The 12,563-nt window shown below is 42.5% G+C and overlaps 1 long non-coding RNA gene across 1 annotated transcript in view; it reads left to right on the top strand.

Annotated features, from left to right (window-relative positions):
• The window catches only part of LOC310765650, a 45,041-nt gene extending 33,417 nt beyond the window's left edge, over window positions 1–11,624 (top strand). The window contains exon 3 of the long non-coding RNA XR_014549703.1: window positions 10,484–11,624. This is a non-coding gene — a long non-coding RNA (uncharacterized lncRNA). The remainder of the gene's footprint in view (window positions 1–10,483) is intronic.
• The last annotated feature ends 939 nt before the right edge of the window (window positions 11,625–12,563 follow it).

The raw sequence follows: 12,563 nt of genomic DNA on the forward strand, positions 1-12,563 counted from the left end.
ATCCACTGTGTTAGATGGGGTCTCAGTGGGGTGGAGGTGCCACCTTTGTCCAGGCTTGCCTTGTGCTGTTGGCCTCCATCAATAGCGACTTTTAATCTCATGGTCGTGGGCTCAAGCCGAAAGATTCCTTCATTGCAGAAGGTTCGACTAGATGACACTCACAATCCCTTCCAACTCTAGAATTCTATGATTCTGTGTAGCAGTTCTATTTTGTTTCCCCAAATTGTGAAGCCGAATAACCAAATACGGAACAATATATAATCCATGCTATGCTACACTATCGGGGAAGAGGAGGTCTGATTGTGCATGCTTATGATTATGTATGTCCCTTCAAGAATACAGTGGTACCTCGGGTTACATACGCTTCAGGTTACAGACTCCCCTAACCCAGAAATATTACCTCAGGTTAAGATCTTTGCTTCAGGATGAGAACAGAAATCATGTAGCAGCAGAGCATCAGCAGCAGGAGGCCCCATTAGCTAAAGTGGTGCTTCATGTTAAGAACAGTTTCAGGTTAAGAACAGTCCTCCAGAATGAATTAAGTTCTTAACCCAAGGTACCACTGTACACACGTCATAACCTTCCTATTCCCCTATTTATAAAATTGGTACAGTAACCTTGTTGGGATCGCTGAGATGAAACAAAGAGCAAAGCATGATATGTATGTATCCCTTTATTTATTAAGACAATTATACACTGGTACCTTGGTTTACAAACTTAATCCATTCTGGAAGTCCGTTCTTAAGCCAAAGTGTTCTTAAACCAAGGCGTGCTTTCCCATAGCAGCGGGGGACTCAATTTACAAATGGAACGCACTCAACAGGAAGCAAAACATGTTCTGCTTCCAAGGCAAAGTTCACAAACCAAAACACCTACTTCCGGGTTTGCAGCGTTCTTAATCCAAGTGGTTCATAAACTAAGCTGTTCTGAAACCAAGGGACCACTGTTCCACTCATTATTCCAGTTCCCATAAAAACCAATAACATGAAACCAGAAAAACTGAAAACTCACAGTAGAAAAATACAAAATGCTGAAAGCCTGGCAATAAAAAGTGCTTAAGTGAATCACAAAGGGTGGAGAGCGCAAAAATGATTGCTTTGTCATTGCAAGCCTTTGCCTGACAGAATGAAGCTCCACACACTGTTTCTCCAGAGCAGGTTTTCTGGAGGCATGGTGGGGTGGTGGGGTTAGCACACAGGGGAAGCTGGGGAAGGAATGCCCTATAGTGGGAGTGTTTGCGCTGGAACTAAGTAGCCAAATCCAGCCCAAAATTTTCAGGAAGAGTGCCCCAAACTGGCCAAGGTTGGTGCTTGCCTGACACCTAGAGGGAGCTGATTCTGAAAGCTGGGTGTCACTGCAGAGAAGGCCCCCTGGTTGCAGGCCAGAGTGACGGACCTCACCATCTCAGTGGGTGGGCAGGCCTCTACAGGAAAAGGCATTCTCTTAGTGAACCTAGTCCCAAGTCACTCGGGGCTTCATACATCGGCTACATTACTTTGAACTTGACCCAGTAGCAAGTTGGCAGCCAGTGCAACGCTTGGTGTCACGTGTGCAGCACAGGAATAGGAAGATCAGTGTTCTTCGAGGGGAGTGTCAATAGCAAGCACCAGGGCTTGTGAACAAGTCACGGTTTGCAGCACATCACACATTCGATGCTTTATAGTTTGGCCTAAAAAGTTTAGGCACTAGCCTTTGTATGTGTGTGGTAATTCAGTCCCTTGTTACTGACAGCACTTTCTAATGTTAAGCACCTGTTGGCTGTTATATTTCCTCAGAGCGCATTCCCATATTTGTCTGCTTGCTGCTCAGATATGCTCCCCACATCTTGTAATCATTATTGTACTCTGGAGAGAAAGGAGGGGGCAAAAGGACGGGTTTCAAAGTATGTTTCTGCCCAATTCATTTTGACTCTGTTTGGAGACCAAAGCAAAGCTTTATTGAGGCACGTCCTTCCTCAGCTATTCATCACAGCTAAGCTGAGATATAAGCAGCAATAATATGGCTTTGGATAGATTAGCAGAGCCATCTCACTTGTCATGCCTTGTTTTGGCTTTGAAGCTTCCTTCGTTATTTGTCATGCATAATCCCCTTCTGCAGCTACCCCTGGGCCCATTTTCACTGTCAGGGTAAAACCAGAAAAAAAAAGTCTCACTGTTTCAGTCATATCTCCCTGGAGACCACAAGTGGGAGATAAAAGCCCTCTTCGGGAGCCTCTGTGAATACATGGGATAAATTTGGCCCCTGATGCTGCCACACACAGCAACAATGCTTCCTTGGCTGAGTCTGAAGGGGGCAATTTTCACTACATGAAGGGGTTCCCCCCTTAAACTCAAGTGCCCCCCTTCAGAAACAGCCAATCATGCATTGATTCAGGAGCATGACCAGCGCATGGACCATCAAAAGTGGTCAAAGCTTGTCTCACCGATTCCTGCAGGTCCCCAGAAAATGTCTGATAAGGGTTTTTATTGCATGAGAACGTTATCTTACAGAACAAGTAATTGCCATTGCAATTATATCCATAAGTCAATGTTGCATGCATTCTTCCTGGTCATGCTAAGCCTCTGATGTGTGCACATCCTAGTATGAGCATGCTTGGAAATCCCATATTTCTCTAAGAGAGAAGCACCCTAGTGCCCCTTTCAACAAATTGTCATTATACAGCTGCCACTGTAGTTGCTTGGCTGAAGAACTGGAGGCCGGGGTGAGGAGGAAAGTTGGAAGATAGCAATTTCAAATTCCCCGCTCCTCTATGTAGCCAAAGCCCAGTTACTGCAATGCAAAGGGAAGACAAAGGTATGCCATGCAGCTCTAGACAACACCTATCATCCCAATTCATATTATCACATGCTTCATGCAGTACAGGGAATACGTTATCAAATGTTCCATACGATAAAGACACTATGGTTAGTTAGTCTCATAGCAATATGGTACATTAGTGCCACAGCTTCTGATGCCAGCTTTGGGGGGGGGGGGAAATCTGAACATATGAAATAACTGTACTGCAGGGTACAGCCTTATTTGCAATCTGTTGTCCATATGCTCTTTTTATAGGCACATTTCCCCCCCTGGTGCATTAAGTTTTCTATATGATACGAGCAACACTCTGATACATTAATGCAATATTAAAAGAAACTTTCTAAAAAGCTATTTCTCATTCTTTTGAAAACCTTCCGGGTTTTCCCATTGTCTGCTATTTTTTACCCTGGAACCAAGAAATGATCAATAAACAACAGAGAAAAGAATGCTTAAAAGTTATTTGAATTAAGAGGTGGGGATTTTGCTGATTGCTAGTACATGATGAATCTCATAATAGATTTCCATAATCATGATGCATTTTCATAAAAAGAAAAAGACAGATAGCTCCAAGATTTGCTCATTACAAATGTGCTCTTCATCATTTCACTCATTTTGTTTCGCTGTTTTTTTTATTTTTACTACCTGAACAGATTTCTGAGTGATTGCCAGTGGTTTATAGGTTGTATCCCAACAGGCCCTGTTGCCACCGCAGTATAGCAAGTGTGGTTTCTGCAGAATTGTTATAAACAATACTGAAACGAGGGAGATGTCATGCACCAGATACAAATCACAGCCAGTTGCAAACATAACAGGTTTACATTTCTTTGGAGTGAGATGCGAACACATGATAACGGGGTGTGTGTGGGAAATCATTCATCGTCCTTATTGCAGTGTGTGTGTGTGTGTCTTGGGCCACTGCCACACTTGTCACAGAGAAACAAGATAGGCATAGAATGTGCTGACACCAGAGCACAGCAGAAAGGGAAAGGGAAATCAAAGTTGATACGGTTTTGCATTCCTACCTGTTGCAGCCCTGCCTTGTCTAAGAATGTGCTGGCAACTCTGTGATCACGTCTGGCCATAGTGAAAGCTGCTAGCTGGTTGCCAGGCTGCCTCTTCCCACTTTTCCTTCCAGTGTTCATGCTACACATTTTGTCTGCATGTGGTTTAACTTTTCTGAACACACAGCAAGATTGGGCCCAGACTACATTTTGGGATGGTTTTTATGATGAGTGTGTCTCTGTCCCCTTGGACACACTCCTACCATTAAACATGCTTTTGTTATTGACATCATAAGAATATATCCCTTGTATGCTGAAATGGGGTAGCTGGCCTTGACATGAAAGCAGTGACATCAGGTTGGGGGGGGGGAGTAAGGAGCAGAATAAAAACAGCTGTTATCCACTTGTACTATTCCTCTCCTCCTTCTTTTCCTCTTAAGAACTGTAAGATAATGATGTGGAACAGTGGGTTGCCTCCAGCCATAAGAGCTTTTTCCACAAAACTGAGTTGCCATGTGTTTGAATCATGACTCTTCCCCACAGTCCCTAATGTGCTCATTTTGGCTCTCCTCATGGCTGCTGGTTGTTTAGTGAGGTGATAAATGTGAAGGAGGAAAACCACCTTTGATAGATACTCAATTGGACACGCGAGTAGGCATGTCTCTGGTAAGTAACCCACTAATATTAGGAGCGATGGCTGTAGGCTCTTGTTGTGTGATTTTCTTCACTGGGAACAAGTAATAGCTATTCCCCCATATCTAACTAGAGAGCACTAGACTGGTCAGAATTAATCAAGGCACATTTAAAACTATTACAGCTGCCTCAAAAGAACTTCGCTTGGGATAGCTTCTCTTGGCTAGGGAATAAGAAATAGCCACATTCTGACAAAGGAGTCCCGTCAAAAACTTGGGGCTTTAAGGGAAGAGACTGATGTTGTTAGAGAGCCATAGAGGGGGGGGGCTTTATTAGTTTAATTTCCATTCAGCCTTCCCTCATCCCCAGACCGTTCCCAAAGATTTCGCTGCGTTGGCCTGGACTGACAGGCCTAAACTGTATGTAACTCCCAGAGGCCTCTGTTCATATTGCTGATGTTGCCAAGTGACTATAGCACAACTCATCCATATCCCTTCTCCCAGCCAATGATTTATGGGCTCAAGATGGATCAACCAGTGGAGGCCATAACTCCCGTCTCTTTGCAGGAGAGAATGGTCATTTCCTCCTTTTAATGAATTGCAATTGTTAGTGGATAATGCTTAAAACTCACTCTCTCTCTCCCACTCTCTTTTTAGGAGGGGGAAAAAATCTATTCTAGAAGTGTGCTGAGGGCACATGTAATGAAAAATGCTCAAAACATCAAAAGAGTCATTTTCAAGTAAACCAGCATTTAGCCCATTATCCTGGCTTTGTTTGTGTGGGGCAGGGAAGCATACCTTGGGGCTACAGCACTAGAAATCCAATGAAAAGACTCTTCCATGGAATCCTGTCAGTTTGATTATAAGGCAGAAAGAAAAGGTAGTTCTACGACACATTTGCACTTCTCTTTTTGGCCCTTTACGGAATGTGCAGGTGCCAAAGCTTTTTTAAAAAAATCAAAAACAATTCAGTGAGCAATTTCATTTGAATTCTAAGAAAGGTCATGGACTGATGCTGATTTATGGGAATTGTCTTGCTCAGCACTAATACTTGGGAGTCTCCGTTAATACTTGAATCCTGAATGCTGCCAAAGATTTTATCCAACACATCTGTTTGTTTCTATGAGGCTGTGAAACTGAAGAGCTCCGGGGCAAGGCACAATGGAAAATATTAAAGGATTGATGAGGCAGGCACTGATGAGCATTGATTTCCCTATGGATATGGATATATAGGGCCAGTCCAAGACATTTTGCTGCCTGAGATGGACCAGATAATGATGCCTGGCTGCTGCTTGCTCCATCGCTGCTGTCTCCTCCCCATTGATGCAGCTGGTATCTGTATCTGCAGTGACTATGGCTTGCTCCTCCTCTTCCTCTTTCTTTTCCTTCTCCTCCATCCCCAATGGGGCAGCCATTGCATCCCAAAGTGCCTCATTTTGCTGAGGGTGAAGGCCGCAGAGAGCCATAGGTAGGGAATGGGTGAATCTGCCAGTTTCATTTCTCTCAGCTTCTAATACCCTCCCCCCCCCGTCTTAAATTCAGTTCTTCACAGTTGCATCCCAGTTTGCATTTAAAAAAAAATAAACTTCTAATGAACGTGAGTAGCATTTTTGTGTGAATTTCTCCTAACATACACATACATGCATACATGCAATTTTGTGCTTAATATAAGTGTTTTTTTGTTACAGCACTGCCATGTTATTTCTCCTTTTTTTCTTTTTTTGCTGCCATGGCTGCCACTTTGTGCTGGCAGCCACAGCACTTTCATCAAGATATCAGTACCAAAAAACACTGATGATTGGCTTCCCCAATCGCCCCCACAAGCTGGCACCTCTGTCACAAACTCTATGCAGCACTTTTAAAATGTAAGATTTTTTATAAAAAAATTGCAGCTACCATCTTGTCTTCACAGGGGCGGAGGAAGGGGGTGCAGTGGGGGCGGATCACCCTGGATGTCACCACAGAGGGGGGTGACAAAATGCTGGGTGGCACTCACCGCGGGGCCTGCAGCGTGCCCGAGTCATGCATCTCTCCTGGGAGTGACACTGTGGCTTGAGCGCCCGCAGGCTCCGTGCTGCCCCAAATGGTCCACCTGCTGCCTCCCGCTTAGCTCTAGGGCGGCTGAGTGGGAGGAGGCAGGCAGACCCCTTGGAGGCCCCACAGAGCATCCTGCCCCAGATGGCTCCGCCCCTGGGTGCAGGGCACGTACGCCGCCCCAGGCACCCGAACGGCTTGCTCTGCTACTGTGTCTTCATATTCTACCTGTCAGTTAATGCATGAAGCAAACTATTATGTGGGATGATGAAGAAGAAGAAGAGTTTGGATTTGATATCCCGCTTTATCACTACCCGAAGGAGTCTCAAAGCGGCTAACATTCTTCTTTCCCTTCCTCCCCCACAACAAACACTCTGTGAGGTGAGTGGGGCTGAGAGACTTCAGAGAAGCGTGACTAGCCCAAGGTCACCCAGCAGCTGCATGTGGAGGAGCAGGGACGCGAACCCGGTTCCCCAGATTACGAATCTACTGCTCTTAACCAATACACCACACCGGGCCATACCTCAGTTGGTAGAGTATCTTCTTTGCATGCATCCCATGTTCAATCCCCACCATCTCTAGGATGGGCTGTGAAGATCACTTTCTGCAGAGTCACTGCCAGTCAGTGTGGGCATTACTATGCTAAATGGGCCAATGGTAAGACTTGGTATATGACAACTTCCTATGTATTTATGGGGTCTCTATTAAAAAAATAGCCTTCAAAATAATTTAAACCCTTCCACCATCCCCGTATAACAACCCATTTTTTGTGCCACTGGGAAGGCATTCAATGGTTACTGCACACTGTCATCTGAGTAGGGGCCACCTCAAGTTCCCTATGCAAGTCCATTTAAATGAATTAGATGGTGCACAAACAGCAACAAAAGTGTTATTCCCTGTGTTACCCTTCTGTGCTAGACATTATTTCATTTATTACCTACACTTTTGGAACTCCCTGCCCATTAATATTATTCATTTGTTTTGGTGCCTGCTAAAAAAAAAAGCATTTGTTCCAGCAAGTCTATCCATGTAATTGTGTCGCCTGATTTTACTAGGTATAAGTGTTTTAAAATGGCTTATTTTATATTATATTTTAACTTTTTATAAAATGTAACTAGTTTTTAAAGTTTGCTTTATTAGCATTTTAAATCAATATGTTAGACTTTTAAAGTGCTTAGAGGTCTTTTGTTCCAGTCTGCAGAATGTTAAATAAATAAATGAAAGAAATTATGTTTCTATCTTACTCTTAATTTATAAAGCTCAGAGCATCTTAGAGTCTGTTTCCAATGGCCTCCCAGACAGTCACTGATCAGGTCCACAACTCATTAGTTTCACCATTCCTTTAGGTTTAGGAGCTGCAAGACCAATCAGAAATTGACAAAATGCTTCTTAGAAGGTATCTGAAATAATAGGTATGTTGAAGGGACAATGGAGTAAATCTTCTACTGCAAATCTACATCTGGGATGTTTAATAGCTACTATCAAAATCAAAGATGGCATTCACTGGAAACTGGGATTTGCTCTGAAATACCAATTTAATGTAGGTAATTCTTTGTGATTTCAGGGGGGGATTTAATCAAAGTATTATCAGCCAAGCTTTGTTAGCATTAATTGGGTCTTCTGGAATTTGGGAGTATATGTTGGTGCAAATAAATGAGCTTTGCCTACAGAAAATCCTTAAAGGGGTAAGGTTATTATTGGATGGCCAGTGACGAACATACGCTCAGCCCAAATAGTATTAGACTTAGTGATAAAATATTCTACAATAGTTTGATAAGGAAATATTAAAATTCTTTGAAACCTGTCGTGTTCTTTGTGAGTTGTGGCTAAGGTCCAGAAATATGGCTTTTATGATTGGCATTATGTTTTTATGCTGCCTTATTGCTTAGCTGTGCCATATTTTATATTTTATTGTCAGGTGGGGTTTGTGTTTGTTAGAGATTATAAATTTCTTTGTGAAGGAAGTTCCTTAAAAAGGGAACTGAGAATGTGTTAAATAGTTCCTTAAAAAGCAGCATATCCATTTTAAATACACTAATAAAGACAATAGTAATAAACGCTTCTTGTCCTTGATTTCAGTACACTGTGACTCAATTAAGTCTATGACTATGATCCATCTTTCTAAAAGGGGGAAATGGTGGCAGTGAAGAAAAAGGAAACCAAATCACAAAAATGGGGAAAGGGAATGTCTTGACCATTGGAGACAGGGATGCTCTTTGAGACATAGGGAGAAGTTTGAGAGAAAGCATGGAGGGAGAGTGGGGGCTGATAATATATGGGTTGTGCATAATAGAAGGAGATATAAGAAAGAAGATGTTGTAGTCTGAGCAGAGAGATTGAGATTGCAGGAGGTTGGACCAGATGATCCATGGAGTCCCTTCCAACTCTATGATTCTATAAGTGTGCTAGAACTCCACTTAGTAGTAGTAGTAGTAGTAGTAATACTTAATTATTTGTACCCTGCTCATCTGACTGGGTTGCCCCAGACACTCTGGGCAGCTTCCAGCATAGTGTATTTGGTAGGTAGGTAAGGGTAAATGACCCCTGGATGTCAAAAGCAATTATGGGATTGTGGCGCTCATCTTGCTTTCAGGCCGAGGGAGCCATCGTTTGGCCACAGACAGCTTTCTGGGTCATGTGGCCAGCATGACTGAACCGCTTCTGGCGCACCGGAACACCATGACGGAAACCAGAGCGGATGGAAACACTGTTTACCTTTCCACCACAGTGGAACCACCACAGTGGTACCTATTTATCTATTTGCACTGGGGTGCTTTCGAACTGCTAGGTTGGCAGGAGCTGGGACTGAGAAACGGGAGCTCACCCCGTCACGTGGATCCAAACCGCCAACCTTCTGATCAGCAAGCCCAAGAGGCTCAGTGTTTTACATAGTGTATTTGGTATGAAGATTGTGACTGTTACGTTTTATATTTGCCATGTCTGGCCCATGTAGGTTTATGGAAGCACTCCAAAACAACTATCTATTTGCAGAGTGTTATCTCCAGAGGATGGGCAAAGCACAGATTGCACAAAAGCAATTTATATGGCTTCATGTTTTATTTTGTTTTAAATACAACTAACCAAATTCAGCTTGTCTTGCATCCCACTCCTAGAATTAGCTCACCAGGCAGAACACTGAGGATATTGTGACAGACATTTAGTTGTAAAGGAAAGTGATATTACTTTTTTTTTTTTTAAAAAAAAGGACAACACAATTTAAAAGATACTGTTCAGAGAGAGGAGGGGGAAACATTCATAGTTAATAAAACAAAATAGTATTCCTAAACCTACAGAGGGTTCCATACAACGGCTGCCATCGTTGAAAATCTTCCAAAGGCTTTTGTCTGGAAGCATTGCTGAAAAGATCAATTTTAAATAGCTCTGGCTGTAAACAAGGCATCTACTGTTTCTTTTTCAAGCGAAAACCCTTCTGTATATTATCATTATTTCAAGGCTTCAGCAAACAGGTTGCTTAAAAATATATATCCATGTTCAGTCATAAAAGGCAGGTTGCAAACGCAATAACATTTTTTATGTGAAAATGATTGCGCTAACTTCAGCTATTTCACTGCACAATATGCTTTTATGAATGATTTTACTATTAGAATCACTGTCACCAATAAAATAGACTAGCGCATTAGCTTTATAAAGAAAATTAAGGTGATTTTTCTTTTAATAGCAATCGTCAGGAAGAAGGGCACCAAAAAGAATGCCAAAAAAGCAACCCTGCTCTGATTTAATAATATCAGTTTCCATAAATTTCTATATATATTTCCCCCCTTTTCCCTCAGATTCTGGTCGTGTGCCAAAGGATAATTTCCACTACACCAGTTGTGTTCCATAAAAAAAATGGTAAAAATCAATTAGAGTCATATATTCTTGAAGAGCACCTAAATATATGGAAATGTTATTAAGTTAAAGCCTATTTTGTTGTTTCTGGCAATGCTTCTCCAAATTGTGTCCAAACCACTTTGTTTCACTGCAGAATAAAGGAAGCTATGTGTTTTCTTTTCTTGGCAGGTTAGGGTAGAACTAATACAGAGAGGAACTGCCTTGTACAGCATGGGGTGCCGCGGAAGCTGGTTAACCAATGACATCACTCCCACCACAAAGGCCAGTCTCCAGGCTTTGGAAATCAGAACAAGCTGCTGTCCAGTCACGGGTGCCATTGACTGAAAGATATATACTGTTAACAGAGCAGGGGGCGGGGGAGAAGGTATGTAATTCCATAATGAAATTTCACCTATGAGCTTATACACACTGCATGCCAGTTAATGCACTGCTGAACAATACAGCTCAATAATACTTTGCTATTGAGTATATCTCTGGTCCCACGGATATTAATGTGCACAGATTTTTTTTAAAAAATACAACCCTGGGTATAATTTCAGATAAGGTCTCATGTAAATAACCATTTTTGCATTGTGAGAATGTGTATCCAGCAAACATAGGAGACGGTCTCCTTATGGAGAACTGGGCAGCAAAGTTTCTAAGAGTGAGTTAAATGGTGGTGCTGGTTACAGAGACTCTGTTCTGTTCCAAGTACTGAGGCAAGACAAGGGTACCATGGACAGCTCCCTGCCCAACTCAGATTGGCTACTTGATGAGAGCATGGTTTGTAAACCCTCTCAGTTGTTGTTTCAGCAACAGTCAGCTAAAGCTCTGTCTCAATAGCTACTGTATCTCCACCTTCACTGAGAGCAGTCTCTTCATTTAAAGGGACCCAGTTAGTGGAGTAGGAGAGCTGAAAAAAATTCACATCTGGCAACCAATGAGCCCCTTTGGTTTCAGATAGTACATGGGTAGATGAGTCTAAAAAGCTTGGAGCACACATTTTCTCTGTCCTCTGGCGGCTATGGTGGCTCATTTGCCAGTTGTATTTAACATTAACTCTGAAAGTGTATACTTGATTCTGACCAAACTAAGCCTCCTAGAGCACAATATACATCCAGAGGCTTTGTTTGGGCAGAATCGAGTATACATTTCCAGAGCTAACACTAAATACTTTACTTCTGGTAAATCACCCACCAACCGCTAGAGGGCCATGAAAATTTGTGTTCCAGACTTTTTAGGATCATCTACTCGTGTATTATCTGAAACCCAAGGGGCACATTGGTTGCCAGATGTGAAATACATTGGCATTATTGTCAGCTCTCCTACCCCACTAAGTCAGCTTTAGCAGTTATTTATTCTAATGAAGTGGAAGATCTGGTTGCGCCAGGCTTTTGAGCTGGTGTTCTCTAAGGAGGGCAATACAGTGTCCTCAGGCCAGAAGGATACTGGCACCATGAACTCTTCTTGTGGAAGTGCTTCCTTTTTATTGGGTACTTCTGGGACTGGCCCTCAAGATCATTCCCTGAATCTCTGGGCTCATCTCCTGAAGGAGAGTTTGACCTTAGGATCACAACTGGCTAAGCTGCAATATATGTATAATGTGCAGTGAAGGAAACTTCAGCATGGGCCTAGCATATCCTATCTCCAGTCAGTCCCTTCATCTCCCCTGATGACAGAGGTTGTACAGTCATAAAAGTTAATGCTTGCACTTTTTCTAAGTGCTCGAAGTTCCTTACGTAAGTTCTCCAGTGTTCATTACAGGAACACAATAATAGGGTAGTCCAGTATTTATGATCCGCATATTATAGGTGGGGAGTGAGACTGAGAAATAATGGTTTGAATAAGGTCACCAAATGAGATTATGGTTGAACTGACATTTGAATAATGGATCCTAGGCTCATAGGTGATGCTTTTAATAACTATACTTCACCAGGTTTGAGGGCTGATTCATGGGCACTTGGAAATAGGGCATCTGGGAGCTGTTCAATATGCAAAGGATCTGTGTTTTCTACTAAATTTTCAAGAAAAAACCCAAACCCCGTACCTCTATATAAGGAAGTCATAGACTCAGTTCAGAAATCATGCCAAATCATGGCTTGTGAGTCATATATTTTGCATCCCGAACCATTTTTGAGCTTCCAAATGCATACCAATCATATCATGGTTTAAAACTATTTGCTTTCATTCCATTTCTTTCCTCTCAGTAATCAACTTTGAAAATTCATTCCTTCTCCATAGTGCGGAAGCACAGCATGGAGGGCCAGCA

This window comes from Podarcis filfolensis (genome assembly GCF_964270895.1).
Source record: "Podarcis filfolensis genome assembly, chromosome: 6".
NCBI classification, from domain to species: Eukaryota; Metazoa; Chordata; class Lepidosauria; order Squamata; family Lacertidae; genus Podarcis; species Podarcis filfolensis.